The sequence below is a fragment of the Pseudorasbora parva genome, chromosome 25 (genome assembly GCF_024679245.1).
Source record: "Pseudorasbora parva isolate DD20220531a chromosome 25, ASM2467924v1, whole genome shotgun sequence".
NCBI lineage: Eukaryota > Metazoa > Chordata > Actinopteri > Cypriniformes > Gobionidae > Pseudorasbora > Pseudorasbora parva.
Genome location: NC_090196.1, coordinates 33190291 through 33201498, shown reverse-complemented (window position 1 = coordinate 33201498; position 11208 = coordinate 33190291). Strand labels below are relative to the sequence as shown.

At 37.7% G+C, this 11208-nt stretch overlaps 1 long non-coding RNA gene across 1 annotated transcript; it reads right to left on the bottom strand.

The window, feature by feature from the left end:
- Window positions 1-9654: 9654 nt before the first annotated feature.
- LOC137065354 (uncharacterized) lies at window positions 9655-10630 on the bottom strand. Its single transcript, XR_010901627.1, has 4 exons — window positions 10399-10630; window positions 10231-10290; window positions 9984-10121; window positions 9655-9827 (listed from the first exon to the last, which is right to left on the bottom strand). It is a non-coding gene; the product is annotated as an uncharacterized lncRNA (long non-coding RNA).
- Window positions 10631-11208: the final 578 nt, after the last annotated feature.

The following is an 11208-nucleotide window of genomic DNA, read 5'->3' as shown; positions in this document are numbered from 1 at the left end:
GATCTGCCCTGAGCCACTCTGGATCAGCCATAACCAATCGCTAACGTTTGGTCGTGATGTATGTCATGCGCCCTTCGCCTGTTTCACTCATGGAAATCCGACAAAATAAAAGTGCACATGTGCATGCCACCTCAGTAATAAAACTATAGGATAAAACCTAAAACTCGTGCATTCGGATTGTGATTTATTCACGCCACGGTGGACAGGAGAGTTCTGTGATCGGGAACGCGCCGCTCACGCGGCCCGTAACATCATTGTATGCTGTAAATAAAATGTCATGTGCTTGGTATGATAATAAATGCTGCTATAAATAACGGACCAATTCAAATGTTTAAGTGCTTTTATTTTAATTTGTTTGAGCGGTGATGAAATATATTGCTCTTCTAAATACTTGCCAGCATTTTAAGTCTATAAATGCATCCTAATAACAGCAAAGCAACCGTATGGTGTTCTGCAGTGGTCATTAATGATTACAAACAGTGAATTTTGAAGTGATATATTGTTGAAAACTCAGAGATGTGGATTCGGACAGCTGTTACATCAACATGACCTTGCGTTTGTCAAAAGCAGTCGGTAACTCGGCCGGGGATTATTCCGCGGGTGGTGAGAGACGGACGGCAATAAAATAACTGACCAGTCCCTGTAACTTAAATGATGGCAATACCTTCCGACCCCACGGGAAACAGTTACCGTCCGAATAGCTTCAGCAACTCCTTCATCACTAACGAAGCGATCTGGAAAATCAAACTTTTCCTGAATTTACCCTGTTGGAGGGCCACAACATCATGGCCACCAACAAACCCCAGCAAAGACTGTTATTGCTCCGGCTTTAACTTCTGGATATTCGGCAGCGGTGCCACAATGCAATGAATGGTTTAGTTTGCATCTTTCTCCGCCGCCATTACTGAACTACATCTCAAACTAGCGCTCGACATCAACGTCATCGTTCTCAGCCACTCCCTCCGTTCGCTGATTGGACCGGTAAAAATTTGTTCGGAGAAAACCTAAGACTACACAGCAGTCCCAGACGGAGAACTGAAGGAAAATGAAAATTGAGCGGAAGTACGTAAGAGGGCAGAGCCAGGCTAAAAGACTACAGCCAGTAGAGGAGCTTTTTCTGCATGTTTTCAACCGGTCCATGGGGAGTGGGAGATCGCACTCACAGCGCTCGGCTCGGGCATTCATGGAAACGGAGCGATGCGGAGCAAAGTGAGTGTTTAACCATCTCAAATTAATTCCTATGAAAGCTAAGCTTCCAAAGGCATGAAGTGCTAACGCTCCAGACTGAACACGCGTTTACCTCAGCTCTCCTGAAGATGAATGTAATCTGACTCCTGCTGCGTTTGTGCCGTGACTCTCGCTCTGCTCACTCACATTATATTGAACACACACCTTCAGTTTTTAATTGTAGTGTCTGTTCTCTAACGGAACTGATTTTATGAGAATGAGCGCGGTGGGAAAGTGATCCAGTAGCGGTGGCTTTGGGAGTGGCCTTGTTGGGCAGCAAAGCAATGCATTCTGGGAATTGTAGTCTTTCATCCCCATGAGACAAATATATATTTTCTGTCTTTTCTCAGTCTAGAAGGCACCAAATTCAAAAAATGTTTCCCATTTCTTCTACATTAATGACCCAGTTTAAATACAAAGCTTAATGCTAAATCACTGAAGTAACCCTTTAAGAAGTTAGTGCACATATCCAAAAAAAAAAAAAAAAGCCATGGAAATATTCTGGAATATGTATCAGCAGACGTCAGGCCACTATAAACCTTTAAATATAGACTTTGTGGGTGTGTTTCAACTCATAATGTTCACAGCCAAAACGGCTACAATTAAACCTGCGTCAAATTAACCTCAAAATGAATCAGATGTGCTAAAATAACATCTGACAGCCACATCAAACAGAAGTGAAGTCAGTCTGAAACATGAGGTCATGTGTGTCTTTATTAAGTCCTGCACAGGGTGGAAGCGCGTCATGGAGAAAGGCTGAGCAGAGTCTGGAGTGGAGGCCGTTCATCCGAGCCAGATGGAGCAGCATGAAGACGGTGTTGTGTCTGCCGGATCAGGTTGGTTTCAGAGTTAAACCTGTGTGTGTGTGTGTGTGTGTGTGTGTGTGTGTGTGTGTGTGTGTGTGTGTGTGTGTGTGTGTGTGTGTGGGAATGTTTTTGTGACATATGAGGACACAAATGTGTATAATGCCATGGGTATGACACAGGTATTACAGGAGAGGGTGAAATATGAGGACATTACCCATGTCCCCACTTTTCAAAAGGCTTATAAATCACACAGGAGGAGTTTTTTTAGAAAGTAAAAATGCAGAATGTTTCCTGTGATGGGTAGGTTTATGGGTAGTGTGTGTGTGTGTGTGTGTGTGTGTGTGTGGGTGTGTGGGTGTGTGTGTGTGTAGCCTACTTGTTTATATAACATTGTGGGGACCACTAAGCTTCGTGCCCTGGATGTGCATCCCACAAATCTCCATCAACTGCACAATGCTCTCCTATCAATATGGGCCAACATTTGCTTTCAGCAGCTTGTTGATCAATGCCACGGAGAATTAAGGCAGTTCTGAAGGCGAAAGGGGGTCAAACACAGTATTAATATGGTGTTCATAATAATCCTTTAGATATATACACAGGGCCGTAGGCAGGGTTTTAAAATCAGTGAGGTCTCAAATGTGAGGTAGTTAGGGGGGTTAGAGGGGGGATACTCCCCCGAGAAATGTTTTATTTTTCTGATCTATATGTGCATTTTTAAGATGTTTGAAGGCCCCCAAAATGTATAGAAATTATATTCTATACTTTTATGAATCAAAGAAAAGGTAAATAAACACTGAGAGTCGATGATCAGAAATTAAAGGGGGGGTGAAACACTCAGTTTCAATCAATCTCATGTCAATCTTGAGTACCTATAGAGTAGTATTGCATCCTTCATATCTCCGAAAAGTCTTTAGTTTTATTATATTTATAAAATAAATATAGGCTGTACCGAGTCTTTCCGGAAAAAACCGAGCGGCTGGAGGCGTATCGTGTGGGTGGAGCTAAAGAATGACGAGCGCGCAAAGCGGTGACGTCCTCAAGCGTGGAGAAGAAAACTTTACTCTAATAAACCATGGCTATCAATCAGATTCAACTAAGATAATGATCCAGAATACTATTGTATGCGACTAAACCTTAGCAGTAGCAAGCAAAACGGTTTAGCACGTCAGACTAGTGTAACGTTATACAGAGAACAACAATGGAGTCCGTTAGCGCATTTGAATGACGAAGCACGCTTTGTGAGAACGCTAGGTTTATGTTTGGGTGGTTTTACAATAATCAAACTGACCCATATAGTGGTCAGCTAAACAAATGTATTTAAACACACACCATAGATCGCATGCTCCATTGATAAATTAACTAACGTTATATATGATCGTGTCGTTTACTGATGTTTACTCACGCGACGAGCCGACAGCACAGACATTTGAAGCAGTTTAACTCACCGGCTGCTTCCAAAGCAGGACCGAACCTTTATCGCTGGGACCGCTCCGACAAAAACACACTTCTATGGTAACTGTTGATTTGGTGAAGTCCTGACAGCAGTGACTGTGGAGATCCACTTTTGCGACTGAAGCGATGTCGTGACACTTCCCGTCATTTCTGCGTTCAAATCGGTTCAAATGCAGCGCTGCCTTCCCAGAATGCTGTGCTGAAGCGTTGAAGTCGCTCGACGTCACCCATAGGAATAAAGTGGAGCGCGGCGCGACAGAAGTGTTCACGGACGACTGGATCTGCAGCTGAGAGTGTTTATGGGCGTGCATTTCCTCTCTCGCTCTAGTCACGCGCGCGCACCCTACCGGGAGAAGAGCCCGTACGGCCCATACAAGGACCTTCCGCTCTATCGACGTCAAGCCGACCCATCGAAAAAACTCTCCGAAACTTGTGAGAAACCGGAAGGAGTATTTTTGACACAGAAATACTCCATCAAACGTCCAACATTAGTTTTTGAAACTTTGTCTATGTTTAGGATGGGAATCCAAGTCTGTAACAGTGTAAAAAGCTCAGTATGCATGAAACAGCATTTCACCCCCCCTTCAATTATTATGTTTTGAACTATGTTGTATAGCTGCATTTTACAATGTGTTTGTTGTTAAAATAAAAAAAAAATCTATTATATCAGATAACATTTTAATCTGTCATATGCTCATGTTACACCTATGGGGCAGGTTGTCACATTTCACTTCCATTCATTCAGGGAAAAAAGTATAGACTGCATTAATGAAACACAACCACATAATTGTACTAGATGTGTGAAATTTATGTGAAAAAAAAAACAAAACTCTGAACCACAAGTGTATTTACACAAACCGAGAAAATCAAAAAGTCAGGTTAATTATTGTTTATTTTCCCCTTACATTGACAAAATATGTTACATTAGAAAAAAATACATTATGAGTCACTTAGCCTTTTTTTTTATTCAAAATGGCAAAATTAGACATTTTTATCAGATGACCTGATTATTTTTGTCGGTTGTTAAACATTTCTATCCTAAAACACCTGTCAAATATGAAATGTTAAGTATAGCTACGTGCACTCACACTTTATGTCCGTTGAGCTGAAATTCACGCTAAGCATCTTCTGTGAATGTAAAGCCCTCCTACTTTGATTTGATTGGTCATCTCTAAAATATAATATTTTGATGAGTGGTGACCATAGACTGTAAAAAAATGATGTGGTGACAAACCGTTACGGCAGCGCCGATGGGAAGCACTTGCTGCTGTATCCTTGCAACACTAGTAGTGTTAACACTATATTAGGCACTATATATATATATCCCACCCAATAACAGGTGTCGTGATGTAATGAGAAGATAATCAGGCTTATTCTTTTCACCTGTTAGTGCTCATAATGTGACACTAATTGGTGTATATCTATTTTTCTTTAAAAAGTAATAATAAGACTATATACATTTAATTTGTAGCTATTTTCCATCGTGGTAATATTTGTTGAACTGTATTGTGTCGAGACAGTAGTTACAACCGTTCCAGTCAAAGCTTCAGCAATCTGTTTTAAATAGATCTGAATGGAGCTGGTTTTATCCAGGTTTAGCTCTCAGAAGTTATTGTTTCTCAGAAACAGAAATCACTCTGACAGTGAGATGGAGTAAATCATTGGTGTAGTTGTGTGATGGTGTAAGTCTGTCCTCTGGGAAATGATTTCTGAAGCCAATTGAAATCTGAACGTTCCCACAGCTGAATCTACTGCTGTAAAATCCTTTGCTCTTATAAATATAATGTTTACAGTGAGAGAATGACGACGGCATTCACTTTCAATTTATATAGAGAAATATTAAATTCGCAAGTGGAGTGGTTTTAATTTTATGAAACACTTTAGTTTAAAACTAAATGACTCAAAAGAGCCAAATTAATATTAAAACAAATCTTCCAGGCTTCATGATGAACATGTGAGAGTGAAAATGAATGTGTTGATTGTTTGTTTGGTGCGATACTGAAAGAAAATAAGAGTGTGAGGAAGTGTGCTGGGCTGAAAATGGGCAATAGAGGCGGGACGTGGGCGGAGCTTAGGTGACGTGATGACTAACAGACGGCAGACAAACGGCTATCCACCTGTCACTCAAAGTGGCCACGCCCTTAATTACACTGTAAAAAATTATTTGTTGACTTAACTTAATATATTTTGTTATCTTTTTGCATTGGTTTTTTTAAGTTTCTCTTACTTATTTGGATAAGTTATCTGAACTAATTCCATTTAGTAATAAAAACTTCCCCTTCAGTTTTCTGAACTTAAATGTTCTAGTCATCATAACTTCACTTTAGTTTTCTGAACTTAAATGTTCTAGTCATCATAACTTCACTTTAGTTTTCTGAACTTAAATGTTCTAGTCATCATAACTTCACTTTAGTTTTCTGAACTTAAATGTTCTAGTCATCATAACTTCACTTTAGTTTTCTGAACTTAAATGTTCTAGTCATCATAACTTCACTTTAGTTGGTTGCAAAGCTGCTTTAATAAGTATTAATTGCATTACTATATTGATTTGTAAATTACATTTGATTTAGAATAAAACCTATAGCAAATTAAAATCACAGCAACACATATCAGTACACATTTATATTTATTGCAAAAACAAACACCAAAAACAACCACACAAAAGGTCTGAAATGTCCTTTCTTCAGAAAATTGCAAAAAGAAACGGCACAGACTGTTAAACACCTCTGATTTGGCTTTATACCATTTTAATTTAAACTTAATTTAAGTTCATTTTAATCAACAATGTGTAAGCTCTCAAGCTTCAGTACATTTATCAATGAGCATAAACAGCACATATGCACCAGTGTTACCTCACTGCATTTTTTTCAGCTTTGCAGCTCTCCCCAACCATTAAACCTAGATTAAAAATAAAAATAAAATAAAAAGTTGGATAACCTCATAGCTTGAGCCCAAACAGTGTGGCAAAGGCATTTAGGGCATCTTCTAGATCCATGACCACAATCTCCGTCCAGTATGACATCCACATCCACAACATCATCTGGGAAGGCACTATCATGTCTGATGTCCTCACTCATGGTCAAGATGCCCTACATTAACCCCATGAACAATGGCTCTCTCATCATCATCTGGCTGGAAAAAAATGAGACACAGATACAAATTTTAAGTGGTGCTGTCATAAAATATTTATTCAAACATACATTAAATACTAAAGAACAGCAATACAATAACTATGCAATAAAGTAAATATACTTTTTCTACTTGACAGAATATTTTTTCTGAGGTAAATGTGACATGACATTGCTTAAAAGCTATTTATTGACGTTTCTTAACGTTTGCGCAGTTGAAACACTGCGATTACATGAGACAATACAGATTTCATACATTGTACTGTATCTTTAAACATATTCTCTGATGTTCATACATGTTTATTTCATGCTGTATCTACTAGTAAAGTGCAATATTCAAATGCAAAAAGCAACAAAAACAACATTTAAAACCACTGTCATATTAAAGGGTTAGTTCACCCAAAAGTGAGAATTAGCCCATGATTTACTCACCCTCAAGCCATCCTAGGTGTATTACATTCTTGTTTCAAATCGTTCATTCACTTGGCCAAATAAAAAATGTGCTTGTCCGGAAAAAAGTTCGATATTTTTTTGTTTTTCCGTGCGTGTGTGCGTTGTAAATATAATTTATTCTGAAGCAATATTCTCCCCAGTGTTCAATCAGCTTTGACATATTTAAATATGCATATTTGTGATTTTAAAAAAAAATATTGAATCATTTGAAATGTAGGATATTTTTACCTTTTATAAAGGGGATTTTCCCCCTAATCTTATTAAATAAAGGCACTGCTTCAGGTTTCATTCTATATTGTTAAATTTGATCAATACATTAAATTAAAATGAGACAATATAAGGGCTGTTACCAATCAAATAAAATAATTTACACTGAAAAATCACAACTACATTAAATTTAGATTTGTAGTTTTGAATAGACAAATACAAATGTTAGAAAGTATGTTTGAACATGAAACTAAACCTCCAGTAGGTGGCAGCAGGTGGCAGTCTTAATGAGTGAGCCATTGAGTCGTTCATTCAAACGATTCATTCAAACACTGAATCGTTCAGTTGCTGTGAGACGCGTTACGGTTCTGCTGTGAACGATTTTCGCTGCTGAAATAGAACAAACACACTCAATATTGCATCTAAAATGTAAGTGACTTTAAGTGAATGTTAATGTAATGTTTATGGAACCGTCATATGAAATCAGAGTCACTTTCTGTCGTGATTGTATTCAGGAAACAGCTTAAATGGCTCTAGTGTTGTAATTTCTCCTCGAGAGGCTGCACGAGTGTCAACAGCGCAAACTTGTTATCGTCATTTCATCATATATTATTATCCACTATCGATCGCCACTTACACTAAATTAATGCACAACCATTCTTGCATTTTGGTGATTCGCTAACGTTAGTTTATTTTTTGTTTTAATCAGGCCCTTGTCCATCGGGCAAGTAAAATTCTCTTTCACTTGTCCCAGACAAGCGTTAATGTCGAGCCCTGAATCAGTTATATTAAAAAAAGTTCTGGCTAATCCAAAAATTATAAATGGCAGTGAATGGCTGCCCAAATTTTGAAGCCCAGAAAAAAAGTGCATCTATCCCAGGGCTCGACATTAACGCTTGTGGATTTTTCGAAGGGACAAGTGAAAGAGAATTTTACTTGCCCGATGGACCTGATTAAAACAAAAAATAGCTAGCGAATCACCAAAATGCAAGAACGATTGCATTAATTTAGTGTAAGTGGCGATTGATAGTGGATAATAATATATAATGAACTGACGATAACAAGGTCGCGCTGTTGACACTTGTGCAGCCTCTAGAGAAGACATTACAACACTTGACCTGTTTTCCTGAATACCACCACGACTGAAAATGACACTGACTTCATATGACAGTTCATAGCAAAACAATTAATTAACATTCACTTAAATTAACATTCCCTTAAAGTCACTTACATTTAAGAAGCAATATTTAATGTTTTGTTCTATTTCAGCAGTGAATATCATTCACAGCAGAACCGCAACAAGTCACAGCAACATGTGAGTTACTGAACGATTCAGCGTTTGAATGAATCGTTTGAATGAACGACTCAATGACTCACTCATTAAAACGGCCACCTGCTACCACCTACTGGAGGTTTGGTTTGATGTTTAAACATTATTGGTCTATCCAAAAATACAAATTTCAAAACATTATTTAATGCAAATTAAATTTTTCAGTGTAAATTATTTAATGTGATTGGTAACAGCCCTTATAGTGTCTTATTTTAAATTAATGTATAGATGAAATTTTACAATATAAAATGAAACCTGAAGCATAGCCTATATTTAATATAGCATAAGATTAGAGGGGAAATGCCCTTTATATAAAGTAAAAAATAATAATTAAAAAATTCACAAATATGCAGATTTAAATATGTCAAAGCTGATTGAATACTGGTCAGCATATTGCTTCAGAATAAATTATATTTAAAACACACACACACACACACACACACACACACACACACACACAAAATATCAAACTTTTTTCCGGACAAGCACATGAACATGCTTAATGTCAAGCCCTGTATCCATTATAAAAATAATCCAGAAGGCTCCGGGGGGTTAATAAAGGCTTCTGGCGGACCGCCTTCAACTTTCGAAATAAGTGTAATGCCTCTCAAAGTTCAAAAGGTTTACGCCACGTCCGACGTCATTGTCACGGCAATTACGTTTTTTTTTTAAACCATGTCCGATGCCGTCGCTGCGCCAGTTGCGTTTTTCTTCCCCTCTACATCCAACGACATCGCCGTGCCAGTTACACTTTTTCCGTAACTTTAATACGGAAGGCCGTCGCGCCAGAAGCTACATATTTTACATTATAACTTTTTACATTACAAACCCATCGATTCACATCAGAATGTCTTTATTAACCCCCCTGGAGCCATGTGGATTACTTTTATAATGGATGGATGCACTTTTTTCTGGGCTTAAAAATTTGGACTGCCATTCACTGCCATTTATAATGCTTTAGATTTTTTTTAAATATAACTCCGATTGTATTCGTCTGGAATACACCTAGTATGGCTTGAGGGTGAGTAAATCATAAGGTAATTTTCCTTTTTGGGTGAACTTACCCTTTAATAGTTATTTATTTTACCTGTATCGATTCAAACTCACATTTAATAATTTTCAAGGAGTTTCATGAAACTTATCTGTATCTGATGGCGATCTGAGAGAGAGACCATGCAGTGAAGCGAGATGTAGTTTCATCCGATCCGTAAACCAGTTCAGTTTCTTGTCAAGGAGCAATTGATAAAAACATTAAAAAAAATATATATATATTTTATAGGCTTATTGACAACATGTTGCAATGTTTACACTGTACAATGACTCAATGTGATTTAATTAGGGCTGAATACTATTATTTAAATTCATAAAGTTAATATTTACCAGAAATTGCAGCAAATATAGTGAAACCGCTGTCCACCTCCAACCATTCGAACAAATAGACGGCGCGAGTTGTTGAGAGCTCCATGAACCCCGCGAGGTAAAAGCGTGTAACGTTAGGAACTCTGTATTTCAACGGCTCTGGGAGCACAACACACACACACACACACACACACACACACAAATATAATTATAAAACAATATAATGTCATAAATACACTTTGTAGATGAGGTTAAACACGTAACTTACTTTGTGCTATCTTGGTTGAAAGTAAACTCCATGTCTGCACTGCACGGTGAGTCATGTCCCCTGAGAGAAAATTTTTGGCTCGTTTAAACGCGCACAGCATATAAGTTACATATTGGTATAAATAAATAAATTATGAAAAACAAATGGTAAATGAGATAAAACACTTACTTTATAATATTTCCCTGTGAAAAAGTTCTCTCGCCTCAGTCGCCTGTTTCTATCCTCCGCTCTGCACCGCGAGTCAAAGAAGATATCTCTAAGTTTAGGTGCGCACGGACACACACACACACACATACCATCCTACCACAATATAATGTTATAAACGTCATACTGTTAATGAGATAAAACACTATGCCGGTGTAAACACTACTCATTTGCTCAGCATTGCGATTGAAGGGAAATGGCGTCTGGTCTGTCAGTCGGTGGGGGAGGGGATACGGGGGCGCGCGCGTACAGCACGTGCATTTCCTGGATGTACATAATTATCCTCTCCGCCAGATGGCGCTGTTTTCACTAGCCGTGTTAATACAAAAACTCTTTACTCATTGACTCCTTGAATTAAGACTTGGTTTATATGGTGTGGAATGGTACGTATTAAATACGGTAAGTTAAATAAATGTGCTCATATCTATATAATTAGAGTGTTGTATATAAATCAGCTGCACATAGTAGATTAAGTTTAGATTACTGTAGTTAAATAAATAGACTAAAGTATAATTGGAGTAAAATCCAGGACAGTTCAACTTATGTTTTTAAGTTAAAACAACAATTATACTTGTTCATTCAACAGAAAATCTAGTTTAGTTATTTCAACATATGTTTTTGAGTTAAAACAACAATTATACTTGTTCACTTAACTTTCAGTCTAGTTGAGGACAAGAAAACTTAAAATGCCTTGTTGTCTGGACAATCTAGTTATCTCTACTGAAAAAAAAATTGTTGAAATAACAAAATCGCAAAAAATTTTTTTACAGTGTA